The 14,497-nt window shown below is 39.9% G+C and overlaps 1 protein-coding gene across 5 annotated transcripts in view; it reads right to left on the reverse strand.

The window, feature by feature from the left end:
- The window catches only part of AKAP6 (A-kinase anchoring protein 6), a 485,646-nt gene that overhangs the window by 300,881 nt on the left and 170,268 nt on the right, over positions 1–14,497 (reverse strand). The gene's annotated exons all lie outside the window — the stretch shown is intronic.

Raw genomic sequence — 14,497 nt, forward strand, 5'->3', positions numbered from 1 at the left:
AGCAACCATCCATTATTAATGTCCCAATGCTGCACCACAGTGGAGGATGACAGATCCGGTCGCATAGTGTCCATACCACCGACTCAGCCCCTTAAAAAAACTCTGCACTTCACTTCTGAAATCAGCAACCAGCTAAGGGACAAATCCAATTTCAACGCACTTTTCAAAACTCCAGAATAATTTTACCTATAAAATCATTTTTAATCTTATTGCTTACTTAGATTGACTGTGAACTTAATGAGGAAGAATGTTCTTTTCTCTGATTATACACAAAGAATTCTACCCATATCAAATAAGGCAAAGGGGCTTTTGGAAAGATCACAAAAGGAGGAGCAGAACCAGTGAATGAGGTCTGAGCAAGCACGAATATCAAGTGAACCTCGGGTCATTCAACATTTGATCCGTGACTAATAAGCTCCATCCTACAGTATCCTAAGTCTTATGCCTCTCTATTCTATTTAACCTCAGACAGAAAACCTTGCAAATTTCTAGTGAAAATTCAGATGTGTACAAGTAAATTAATAATGAGTAATAAAATTAAAGAAACAATAACGAGCTGGAATGACCCGGAGATGCAGAGAATAAGAATAGGTAAACACTACAAGAGAGATTTATAAGGATAAGACAACATATTATTTCTCTATCATTTAGACCTTGCCTATTTCCCGGAAAGGGGTTGGTGGGGGAGAATTGAAGGTGGTTTTTAAATAGTAAAGTATACTATTAAAGGGGCTTTTTTTTAATACAGAAACGGAAATGGTGACTAAGCCACTTAAGATAGTTAGTTGCTGCACTCAAGGCCTCAGTTTAGCACAATGAAGGAGGAAATGCGTGGCCAGAAAATGAATGGCTGAAGGAAAAAAACCTGTCATAAGAAATTAGAATCACAGTGGAATTATCAATAGTTAATACAAGAGGGTAGCCGTAGAGTGAGTAGAGAGAACTGAAGACCCAGAACACCCGCCCAGGGAAGATCTTGCTCCTTTAGAACTGCACGGCACCTTTGTGACAGCAATTCAGACTCTGAGTGGAAGGCAAAAGCAAGGTTCAGCTGAAAGAACCAGTTACAAAGAGGCCTAGCTTGGGAAAGGCTGAGTTCAAACAGGAGAGAGACAACAAGGAAATTACTAAGGAAAATGTATCTCTGGAACTAGCAAAAAGTGGAGTCTGTGATTAAAGTTTGTCCGCACTGCTCGTCCAGTTATACAATATGGAGGAGTTGTGCTCCAGGATTGGTCATGAAAAGGGCGAGGAGGTTCTCCCACTCCAAGCAAAGAGCAGAAAGTATATGTAAGATAATATGGTCCTGAGGGACCTCTCTTTCTCCTTTCTCCCTCAGGTTGGTGCAAAGGTCAAGACCATCAGTGACCCTGAGGAAACATCTGTATTAAAAAGGCCCCTACAGATTCATCAAAGAGCAACAAAGAATGAGGATTTGAATGGCTAGCTTGACTCCAGTGATTTCCCTCAGTTGGAGATGACATGAAAGAGTCAGTGGCTGTTGCTTTGAAATGGACATTCTGCCATTATATATGTTCATGCCAAGAGGCCATCTTGATATCGGAAAAGTAGCTTGCACTTAACTATAATAGCATTTGTTCACTATAGTAAGAATGGGCCTATCTTAGGGGAAAATATTGGTACAGACACAGCTTAAGATCTATGAGTAGGCTATATAAGTGATAGTGATACTGGCGTGGTGTCTGGACTGGCGTGGTGTCTGGAGTGAGGGAGGAGTCAGAGCAAATTGAGAGGCTGGGGAGGGGGGCCACAGGAGGGGCAGGGTGGGGGTGAAGCCGCCCTGGTAGCACAGTGCAGGACAACAGATTTTCCTACCCTGGGGCAGAGACAGGGCAGGAGGGGGTCCTACAAGGGTGATGTGCAAGGCTAGTGAAATGTTTGCATACAGGAAAAGCCCTTCTGCTCCCTTCTGGTACAAGGCGGAAGGGGGAGGTGCCGTACTAGAGTAAAATCTGCCAGTCTACCCTAAGAAGAGGACAGAATTGGCTAGAGGTGCTGGATAGTTTAGAGAGCAGGAAAGTCTGGGCCGGGAGATTTAAACTGAGGGAAGGGAGAAACACATGACTCTTTCTCTGGGATCTACATGAGGGACTTGAGGGGCCCTATCACTTGCAGCACTGGTAGATCCTGGAAGCCATATGACCAGATGACCATGGACAGCACAATGGAGCCCCCACATGGCCGATGGCATCTGTTGGCAATGGCCCCAGGCCTCTGGCATGGAAAGCCACAGTAGCTGCAGTGTGGCCAAGCTAGCCACGCACACAGGCTCCAGGGAGAAGCCTGAAGGCAGACTGAAACTGGGAACAAGCCAAGGCACCTGAACGGTCACGCTGCAGCCACCTGCATTTCCCAAAGGACGGTATTTTTAAATGGGAGAAGGAATTCCAGGTGCACCCTGGGACCAGTCCTGCAGAGGGTGGCTGGGTTTTCCTCTGGGTGTTTTGGAGGGGATGGGCTCTAAGGCAGAAAGAAGCCTGCCATTTTTCCAAATTGTGCAGCTTTTGAGTAAAAGACCTCTTTTCTTCTTCACCAAACCTCTGCCTCTGGAATTTGCCTATGGGTGACCATGGTTGGTGAACCGCAATTTCTGTTCGGTAACAATAAAACAAAAGCTAAAAATGACTATGAGAGTAGAAGTAAAATACACACATAAAATACACCAAAACATTTCTGGGGATTGGGATCATAGGTAATTTTTTTCTTTAAATGTATCTGCATGCTTATTTATATATTACAATTCATTATGAAGAATATGAAAAACTTTTTCAAAAAATAATATTTGTTTTTTGCTTGCTTAGTTTTGCTTGCTTGTTTGTTCTTCAGCATGTACACAAAGATCCTGCCTTTTAAAACAGGAGGCAATGATGTAGCAAAAAGACCTACTTTGTAGTAATCATAGAAGAGCTAGGCAAAGGGTGGGAAAAAGAGCACAAAGGCTTTTGGGTGAGGGCCCTGGAACCGAGGCGATAGCCAGTGCAGATGCCCCTTTAGGTGCTCTGCCCACAAAGATATCACAGCCAAGTCCTCACCCACAAACTCTTCCCAAACTTCCTTTAAATGTAACCAGAATACATTTTGTTTTTCAAACTGTGGGAGGTCAGCTGCACTGCGGGGCAGTTGCCAGGGTTTATGGAATGACAGAGATTTCCGGGAGAGGCAACTTCAATAAAGGAGTGTCGAATAACATACAGCAAATGTAAATCAACACCGAGGCTGGAATAACCAACCCTCAGAAAGGCTATAAAAAGCCAGCAGACTCGCACTTCTCATCAACGGAACTCTATTTGCCTGGGGGCCAGACCCAGTCTGGGAGTTCTGACTACTCTGGCTGCCAGAGAGCAGGCAGTGCCCTGATCCACCCCAGGAGGGAGGCTGGTGTCCTGGAACCACCTCCTGTCTTGCATAAGCACCAGGACAAGAGAGGCCAGGGCAGTGTCACTCAGAACAGTGCATTCTGCAATTCCCTTGTACAGACCAAGAATCATAAAGCTTACTTATACATCACACGAATGACCATGCAGGATTTTAAAAGACTTTTTTAAAGCATTATTTTTCAGCAGAAGTAATGAGTTCATTGCAAAGAAATTGGAAAAGATAAAACAAAAGATTAGTTAGGGACCATGTCTTCCTTATTTACCATTTATCTTTAGCACCCAAAACAATGCCTGGCACATAGTAGGCAGTCAATAAATAATCAATGAATGGAGAGTAATTAAATAAATCACCAACAATTCTATTCTTCATACAAAGTGGTGCGTAACTCTCTATTTTGTGTTCTATGTGTTGTTTTTAATTCAGTGGCATATCATGAATATTATTTTATGTCAACAAATATGTTTCATAATTTTTATGGCCATGCAGTATTCCATTTTTTTACAATACAATAAAGTTGTAAACAACATTATAAAACTGTAAAGAAAAATACAATATTTCTTTAACCAATCTTTTGTAGCTAGTGTCATTCTCTTAAAGGCACAAATACCTTATTGGCCAATCAACAAATTCTGCTCATTTTTCCTTTCCTTAGAATTTAAGTCCTATGAGAATAGACAGCTTTTCTGTCTTACTTGTTACTGGATCCTCAGAACTTATTACAGTTCTTTATGATCAATAAAGAATGAATGAACAATCGTTCTTGTCTGTTCCCTTCTTTTGATTCTTATTTCAACCACCCCGCTTCTGACTGCATAACTGGCATAGCCTCTGAGCTGGTTTTTTTCCTCCAATATGTTTAAACCACTTTTACTGAATTTAATACCAATAAATACCCCTTTACTCATGTGATGAATTCTCCTTTCATTGTATGGCTTCCTGACTCAGAACTTAAAGGCTCCATAATGTTAGGATAAATTCAAGTCTTCATTGCCGTTCATCAAGGACCACCATAAAAGAATCACAGAATCCTTTAAAATAGGAAGCTACCTTAGAGAATTTGAAACCACCATTTCATATCTGAGTAACTGAACTTAGAAAATTCAATGACTTGCCAAGGACACAAGACTGGTGAGTGGCAGAACCCGGTCTCTGGCCTGCAGGCCAAGGCTCATTCCTTCAGGCCACACCGGGCGCCTCCCAGTCTACCTTGGCAGCTCCTGCTCCCACTCAGATTCAGAGGAGACAGTTTCCAGACCACCCCTGAAATAAGCCTGACTCATTCTGGCCCTTGACATTTGCTCACAGCATTACTGCTGTCTAAATTCTCCTTCTGTACCCAATCAAATCTTTTTCAAGGCCCACTTTAAGCCCCTCCTCCTCTACAACGCCTTTCCCAAACCACACTGAACTCTTTGTCCTCTGATCTCCAACAGTATTTGCCTACCACACTGATTCCACCACTTAATTATACGTTGCCTTACATTGTTTTTTCACAGCCCAGTGGAATAGCTTGCTGCATGTGTAAGAAGGGGGAAAAGGGAGTGGAAATGGAAAAAACACCACCACATGTGCTGAGCCAAATACATTCTGATACTGGAACACAGCACTCAAGCCCAGCTACCCAGTGTTGCATCTTGATGTTTCTTTACCCTTTCTTTTCTTTAATGTAGAACTTGATTTGAGGACAAAGTTTCTATCTTGCTAATTCTGAAGACTTACAGCTAAAAAGCAAGATTATTTTTTATGTGTTGAGACACTGGATGGATGGTAAAGCCTTTGAGAGGAAGGATTGCACCTTATTTTAGTGTTCACAAGCCTGCATATTTTGGAACAAGTCTGATTACTTTTCTATAAGTAACTCTACAAATGCCTAATTGGGGGCTTGCTATGCTATGAGTATGTAGTTGACAAATAATAAGGAATTGTTGGATGCGTAGACATAATACTGACCAAGCTGGAAAGAAAATGGTGAAACATTTTACTTAACAACTTTGCCCAAAAAACAAACTGTAATATTGAATATATTTAATTTATCCAGGCTAGTCACCAGTTATTTCTTCCTATTCTATAACTTTCTATTCTTATTAATGCCTAGACATTTTGAAAATTTCTCTAAGATGTGTGTGTGTGTATGTATGGGTGTGTACAATTATATACACACATATAGAAAAAGAGATAGAAATTTCTTTAAGTTAAAAGAATGAAAATGAAATTCTTATATGAAAGAGTTACAAATACCATAAAAATACCATAAAACTTATTTGTATTGATATATTGACATACAATATATCAGTATTTGAATCTGTAATTGAAATATTCACAGATTTATTGATATACTGTACAAATGAACTGTATCTACCTATTGGCCCACAAGTCCATATGTGTCTAGATACTGACATATGCACACAAAGTCAAGGCCAGATCTTACAACCACAGCATTGCTGAAGGTCTGGAGGGAGGAGGAGCAAGGGCAGGTGCAGATCATATGGATGTGGTAGTGGCTAGTCTTTCTTTTTTTTAAAAAAATTTTTATTTTTTTTTAATTGATTATGCTGTTACAGTTGTTCTATTCCCCCCTTCATTCCCCTCCACCCTACCCCCCATCCCCACCATTACCCCCCCTTTAGTTTATGACCATGTGTCTCAAGTCCTTTAGATTCTATATTTCCCATGCTATTCTTGCCCCCCCATCTATTTTCTATCTACTGTCTATGCTACTTATTTTCTGTACCTTCTCCCCCCATCTCCTCCTCCCACTCCCCTGTTGCTAACCCTCCTTGAGATCTTCATTTCTATGTTTCCACTCCTGATTTAGCTGTCCTTTTAGTTTGCTTTCGTTTTAGGTGTGGTTGTTAATAACTGTGAGTTTGTTTTCCTTTCACTGTTCATGTTTCTTTAACTTCTTTTTCTTAGATAAGTCCCTTTAACATTTCATATAATAAGGGCTTGGTGATGATGAACTCCTTGAATTTGATCTTATCTGAGAAGCACCTTATCTGTCCTTCCATTCTAAATGAAAGTTTTGCTGGAGAGAGCAATCTTGGTTGTAGGTCTTTGGATTTCATGACTTGGAATACCTCTTTCCAGCCCCTTCTTGCCTGTAAGGTCTCTTTTGAGAAATCTTCTGACAGTCTGATGGGGACTCCTTTGTAGGTGACTGTCCCCTTAGCTCTTGCTGCTTCTAGGATTCTCTCCTTCATTTTAATTTTGGCTAATGTAATTATGATGTGCCTTGGTGTGTTCCTTCTTGGGTCCAACTTCTTTGGTACTCTCTGAGCTTCCTGGATTTCCTGGAAGTCTACTTCCTTTGCCAGATTGGGGAAATTTTCCTTTATTATTTGTGCTTATAAATTTTCCACTGGTGGCTGTGCCTTTCCCCTTTCTGGTACCCCTATAATTCGGATATTGGAGCGTTTAAAGATGTCCTGGAGGTTCCTAAGACTCTCCTCATTTCTTTGAATTCTTGCTTCCTGACTCTTTTCTGTTTGGCCATTATTTGCTTTCTTCTGCTCCACTCCATTGATTTGAGTCCCAGTTTCCTTTTCATTGCTATTGGTTTCCTGTGCAATTCCATTCATTTCAATTAGTTTCGCCTTCATATGTTTCTCTAATTTGTGGCTATAATCAACCAGTTCTGTGAAGATCCTGATGACCAGTGTTTTAAACTGTGTGTCTGAGAATTTTGCTATTTCTTCATCGCTTAGGTCTATGGGCTCAGGGATTTTGAGAACTTGCGACATTTTTGGTCTGTTCTGGCCCTTTAAGTGTGAGCAGCGGCGCCTTGGACTCCCAGGTCGCTGGGTTGTGACACTGTATGTGGGGGCGTGGTCAGAGCGGGGAAATGGCGGTGCCCTCTACTGCCGCTTGCCGCGGGGACGCCTGGCCCCGGTCGAACCGCCCACTCCCTCGCCTGTCCGCTCGAGCACAAATAGGCGACCACAGTCAACACGCAGCACCGTTTCCCCACTGTCTCCTCCGCGGTCGCTCGCCTGGTCACTAGCTCGGTCGCTCACTAGGTCCAACCCTGCGCCTAGATTCCGCGTCTGGATTCCGCGCCTGAGCCCGTCTGACCAAGTCCTCCTGTGCAACCCCGCTCCAGCAGCCACTGGTTTCGCCCCTTACCGGTCAGGCTGAAGAATTTGTTGTTAACGGACTTCCGAAAAGTTCAATTTTCCATGTTCTGGCTGTGTTTTCTGTTGCTAATATTTAGTTGTCCCTAAACTTGGTTGTGTGAGAAGGCACGGCACATCCACCTATACCTCCATCTTGGCGGAAGTCTCTAGTCTTTCTATAACAGGACATCAACCAGAGTCTTCATAGACTCTTGTTATTTTCAACTTCTACACTAAGGCAGAACAAATAGAAGTATGATTTTTGTTTTATACTCTACAAAGCTGGTTCAATGTATCTTAGATAATTCTATTAAGTTGCTGACAGTTACAGTCTTCTCTGTTCACCGTAACTTGCGGACATTCCTTCAAATCATCGGCATGGATGAGCAGCCACATTAATACCAGACTTTATACATCCCAAAGCAATATTTTCTCTCTAAGTGTTCACTCTATGGAGCTATCTGCCTTTTTCAACAATTCAGTTAACATAGAAATTTCTAGAATTCCACTTTAAGAACTGTTTGCAGGGCAAGTTCACAAGTTACATAATAAAATAAATATCATGTCTTCACATGTATTTCTGATTTTGATAAAAATTAATATCCAGCTTAATAACCCTGCATATTTACCCAACACTTGACCCTAAATCACTTTTGTCTGTTTTTAAAAATCATTTGTCATTAAAAGAATGAAAATTGGGCACCACTGAGGACTTTCAAAGAAGTATGCAGAAGTCTCTAAAGAGGATTTCAAAACTGAATTCTCCAACTACTGTGCATATTACTGAACTGTTATTGTGAATAGATGTATATTTATTTCATACAAATATCTTATGATTAATGAAATAATTCACATTTACTTATACCTCATAAAGAAGATATACATATAAGTTATGCATGTAACAATGCCTTGTACACAAAACTCTATAAATATGTTTTTTCAATAACTGTTCATAATGACAGGACCGGTATCATTGATTTTTCCTTTAGTCCCAATGCTGGCCTGACCTACCATCGTTATTAATTCTGTCTTTCCTAAAATTTTGATATTTTGCTTATCATAGATTCTGGCTTTTTAAAAATATTGCATTAAAATATTATTTATCTTTATTTTTGTCACCCTCTTAAATTTTGTTCCTGAAGTAAGTCCCTCACCTTCTTCAACCTAATCTCTACCAACAGACTAGTAGTTTGAGGAAGATGAGAAACACATGAAGCAGAGCCTCCCTCACCAAGCCCAGCCACCACTGCCACCCAGCGGACATGCGAGATAAATGTGTCCTGCTGCTGTATGCCACAGTGGAGTGCTACACTGTGTAGTGGCCTGTCATACAGCAAGAGTTAACTGATACAGCAATGACAATCGTAGGTCTATACAAATAAAGCATGTGGAGCTAGTGGATGCTAAAAATTATGATTATGTTATTCAATGTGACTGTTATTTGCTGCTTTTCTGGAAAATAAATTAGAGATTATAGTAGACTATGTTTTGATCTCTAATAGTCAATGCTAATCCTTTGGGGGAAGGATTATACTTCCTTACCCCATTGATAGCAGGCTTGGCCATATGACTTGGCCAAAGAAGTGAGAACCAACATTAAGAAGCTGGAATTTTAAGAGCCATGGAGTGGCTCTGTGTTGGGAACCACCCTTCCAGGTTTCAGAAACTGTAATCCCCCATGGCTGAGGCTGAGTGAGAGACCTTGGGACCATAGCCAGTAAGGAGACAAAGCTTATCTCCCTGGCAGGGGCACTGCCTCTGTCCCCTTTTACTTTATCCTGCTTGGCCCCAGATGGATGACTGGTTAGCTAATGATGGGTAAGATTCCTCAAGAAAGGGATGACCTAAGACAGACACAGTCACAAAGGGGTCCTCAGGGAAGGCCTTGGGAGGCTATAGATAAAGGGGGTGATGGACACTGGCCCCTCGGCTTTGACATAGCCTGAGTCTTCATTCTGTCTGCGAGAAGTCTCCTTATCTCTCAGCTGCCTTACTTCCCCTGCCTGCCATAAGCCTGAAACAATGACAGAGGATGGTGCAGCCCTGTACTGGAAAGGGTGGGTTCCCCAGGGCAATCAGGCCTAAGAAAGAAAACGTAAAATACTGTGAAATCTGCTTTGCTAAGAATGTTCTCAGTTTTCTGACAAGGGTCCAAGCATAAAATGAGTTTGTTTCCCAAAGTTTTATAGCTCTTTAGCTAATTGACTCTGATTCAGAATAAGCCCTCGTAGTTCTTTCTATGTTATCTATTGTTTGATCTTTATGACAATGATTGATGAGCTTTACCTGTATTCCTGTGCAAATTGAATCCAATAAAAGCTTATTAAGGAAAAGGCTCCTGGCCCTTCTCCTTTGAGAAATCGGCCACCTTTCCTCCTCAAGCAGATCATGTCTTGGTAGACTTATTCTCATCCATGGCAGCTGGGGGGGGGGGCCTGCAGACAGAGCCCCCCTACAGCTCTGCAATCACTCTTTCCTTCTTGATTTTAAGAGACCAGCATATCCCAGATATATCCTGTCCTTCAGCCTGGTCCCAGGTGGTAAAGACATGGAGCAGAGCTAAGACCTGTGATAGTCATGTAAAATGAAAAATAAATACACCTTATTGTTGTGGGTCATAAAGGTCTAGGAGTTGTTTTTTGCCAAAAAATAACTTAGTGAAAGTCAACTGAACATGAGGAGTGACTATTGGGAAAGAGAAGGTAAGCCTACACAATTCAAAGATGGTATGACTGTATACCTGGAAAACTAACAAAGAAAAAAATTCTATCAGATAGTGGGATAAAAATGTTATTATCAATAGTTATTCTATGTACAAATAATAAGCTCTAGGGAATGATAATTGAAGACTTCATGAACAATATAGCACCACCAAAGATAATAAACCTTCGAATAAATTTAAGAGGAATGAGGAAGACATAAATGAAGAAAATTTTAAAACACTACTGAAGATTTTTTTAAATGAACAAATGGGGTAACAAAACATTTTCCTGGATAGGAAGAGTCCACATCATTAAAAGAGCAGCCCTTCCTAAGTTATTTAAATGTAATGTGATTCCTAATACAAATGACAGGTTTTTACTGAGGGAGGTAGGAGTAGAAGGATGGGGACAAGAAATAGTCTGATGTTAACATGTAAGTGGACAAACAAGAAAACAAAGCCAGAGAAGACAAAAAAAATAATAAAACACAAGAGCAATGAGGGAAGACTAGTCTAGCAAATATTAAAATATAAACTCTTAGTAATTAAAACTGTGCAATACTGAAACATAAATACAGACAGACAATTGAAAAGTATAAGTCCAGAAGTAGATTCAAATACACATGGGTATTTGAGCATGTGATAAAGGAGGCATCTCAAACCAGTAGGGGGAAAAAATAAGTAGATAGATATCTGGAAAAAACATAAGTTCAATCCACTGTGTATGTGAATAAATCCCAAATGTATTAAATATTTAAGTGTAAGGAAAAAGCAAAAATTTACTATTAAAAATATGTAATTTTTTAATTTATAAGCTTATAGTGGAGGAGGCATTCTCTCTTCAAAACCCAGAGCCATTGAAAGAAAAAAACTTGACTACAATGATAAAAATGAAAAGAAAATAAAACATCTATGTAGTGAAAAAAATATATATATGAAATCTGCCCACAAGATATTCAGTGATGTAATATGAAAAGTAGAGACATTCACTTCTCCTACTGAAGAAGATACAAGATACAAGAAACATTGTATATTGGACAATGATGCCTTAGTGTCTTTCAAAGTAGGTACCATGGGACCTCACCAGTTCTCCCAATTTCCATCGGCTGCCTCATCATATTTTCTCGAATCTCATCAAGATTTCCTGAAAACTCTTCACTTTCAAAGGTGATTATAGTTTTAGGAAAAGCCAGAAGTAGGGTGACAAATCGGGGTTGTAAGGGGCTGAGTCACCTGGGTAATTGGATGTTTTGCCAAAAAACTCTGCATGAGATGTGATGCCTGAGTAGGCATGTTGTCATGATGAAACTGTCAATCACCAGTTGTCCACAGCTGCAGCCTTCTGAATCATCCGAATAGTTTCTACAGAGGAATGTGTGAGTTTAATGCAAAATTTGATGCAGATTTGTTGCTCTACTTGCTCATTTTGAATTCAGTGGCCACACAGTACACATGCTCACTCAATAGCATCTACCTCCCACCCTGACCAGTACAGGAAGGTCATCATTGTTCACACATACACATTCCAGTCCACTCTCCTTGGCTGCCAGGTTATATCAATGTTGTGCAAACTGTTCTCATTATACTAACAATGGCTGGACTTTTTCCGGATGTACCTTGTACATATACTTTAAGCAAAGCCAAAAGACAATTAACAGACTAGAAAAAAAATATTGCAGTTCATGTACTAGGGCTTATTCTCCTAATCAAAACGTTGCTCCTACAAATCAGTAAAGAAAAGACCAAGAACACAACTGAAATAAAAGCAAAGGAAATGAACACAGTTCATAGAAATGGAGTAAACAAATGAAAAACTGCTCTACCTCCCTCATATTAACAGAAATATAAGTTTAAACTATACTAAAATATCATCTTTCGGCTATAAGTTAAAAATTCAAAAAATTGATAATACAAACTATTGGCCAAGGTGTAGAAAACAGGCACTCTTACGCATTTCCGATTGGAGGGTAAATTAATACAACCACTGGGAGAGCAAATTGGCCATTTGTCCAATTTCGGATGTATATAACACATTGACTTGCAATTCTACTTCTGAAAATTTATGTCTCCAATATATTTACACTTTTTGTGAAATGATGGATGTTCCAGCCTATTGTTTGTTATACAATCTGTAATATGCAAAGACTGGAAACACCAAATGTTCTTCAATAAGAGACTAGTTAAGTAAATTATGGTACACTCATTCAGTAGAATATTACACAGTTATAAAACCAAGTGATGATCATAAAAAAGCAAGATCCCCATTTATTTTAAAAAGAAAAGTATGGAACAGTGTGTATAGAATAGCATGGGAAAAATAAGTAAATTCATATTTGCTTATAAATACACACACAAACTCAGGAAAGATCTTTAAGAAACAAATAAGAGCCCTGGCTGGCATAGCTCAGTGGATTGAGCGTGGGCCTGCGAACCAAACAACCACTGTTCAATTCCCAGTCAGGGCACATGCCTAGGTTGCAGGCCAGTTCCCAGCAGGGGATGAATGAGAGGCAACCATACATTGATATTTCTCTCCCTCTCTCCTTCCCTTCCCCTCTAAAGATAAATAAATAAAATCTTTTTAAAAAAGAAACAAATAAGAATAAGTACCTACCTAGCTGGGTTAGGGAAGGGAGAAGTTTGGGAGAAGTGTCAACCCTCTGCATTAGTGGATAGAAGGGGGACCTTATACTGTATATTCTGTAATAGTTTTAACTTCTTGAACATTGTAAATCTATTTTATATTAAAAAATTTAAAATAGCAAAAGCCCCAGACCAGTTTGCTGTGTGTAATTTAAAGCTACAGGGTCATGGTCTAATTATATTGTCTTCAACAAAACCCACTCTTGTAAGGACACTGTGTTATATAGTCAGTAGTCCACAGAGAACCATCATTCTCTACCACTAGTCAGCTTCGAAGAATATTATCTTACTTCTCCATCTAAAATATCCCCTTCTATCTAAGAAATAAAGCAGCTCATCCAAGCACAACAATTTAATAATTTCACCATTAAGAGCACTTCTGTTACTATTCTTCTAAGCACTTTTAAACAGCTGAAAACTTCAGTTGAACAGACTGCTCATTATAAGATAAAATGCAATTTATACATTGATTGAAATGGCTTGATATGGGCCTTAATAATCCTTTGCTTTGAATGAGAAGCTTCAGTATGGGGAAGGAAAAAGCCCACTCAAAATGATAATGCAGTGCTCAGAACAGTATCATTAGTTGAACTATTCAGTGATAAGGCATATTTGCTTCATTATACTGGGCTGCCTATCATTTTCCAAAACAGCACTAATAAGATACTGTCACTAAGTCACAGAGCATCTTGGAAGAGCTGATGAGATAAAATATTGAAGACATCAGATTTTCTGCAATTACTGTATCTACATGGACAGAATTAAAGGGGAAATTGAGAGACAAGTAAAGAGGAGGGGGCAGGACAGTCTAAAGAAGAAGCACCACCCTAGGAAGGAAAGACCTGCATTCTACTTCACATTTCCCATTAACTAGCCCATTATTTAATCCACCTGGGCATCAGTTTCCTGATTTGTAGGGTGTGGATAATGATACCTCATCCACTATCGTAGCATCTTTGCTGTGTACTCACCAAACCCATTTCCTTTTCCTCCCAGGCACAGGGCTAAACTACATTTCCCAAACACACCAGGCACTTAGGTGGGATCATATGACTTTGTACTAGGCAATGAAATGTGGGTGGAATGATACTTCGTTATTGGGATTGATCCTTAAAACATAGTTTGGGATCTTCTATGCACTCTCTCTTCCTTATTTACTGGCTAGATTTAGAAAATCCAGTGGAAGAATTTGAGGTCTTGGAAAAATGGCTCTACTGTGTTCAGTACGGTAGTACTAGAAATGTGGCTAGTCTACACTGAGCTATACTGTAAGTGAAAAATCAGAGACTTAGCATAAAGAAAATCATTTTTCAAGCTTATTAAAAATTTTTATATTGATTTCATGTTGAAATGATAATATGGAAAAATGGGTTAAATAAAATACATTATTAAAATGTATTTGTTTCACTTTTTTAATGTGGCTACCAAAATGTACGTGATTCACATTCATGACTCATATTAGATGTTCATTGGACAGTGCTGCGTGAGATGGAAGGAGCCCTGAATGACTGCATCCAGGGATCACTCTGCCCTGCTACGGTGCGGTGCTCACCCCGTTCCAGAACACACTTGCAAGGGGAAACCTTAGGGCTCCACCCTTGTTCCTTCAGAAGTCTGTTCTAAAGCTCCTGCATCTGTACCT

The sequence above is a fragment of the Artibeus jamaicensis genome, unplaced genomic scaffold (genome assembly GCF_021234435.1).
Source record: "Artibeus jamaicensis isolate MK-2021 breed Jamaican fruit bat unplaced genomic scaffold, CSHL_Jam_final contig_588, whole genome shotgun sequence".
Lineage (NCBI taxonomy): Eukaryota > Metazoa > Chordata > Mammalia > Chiroptera > Phyllostomidae > Artibeus > Artibeus jamaicensis.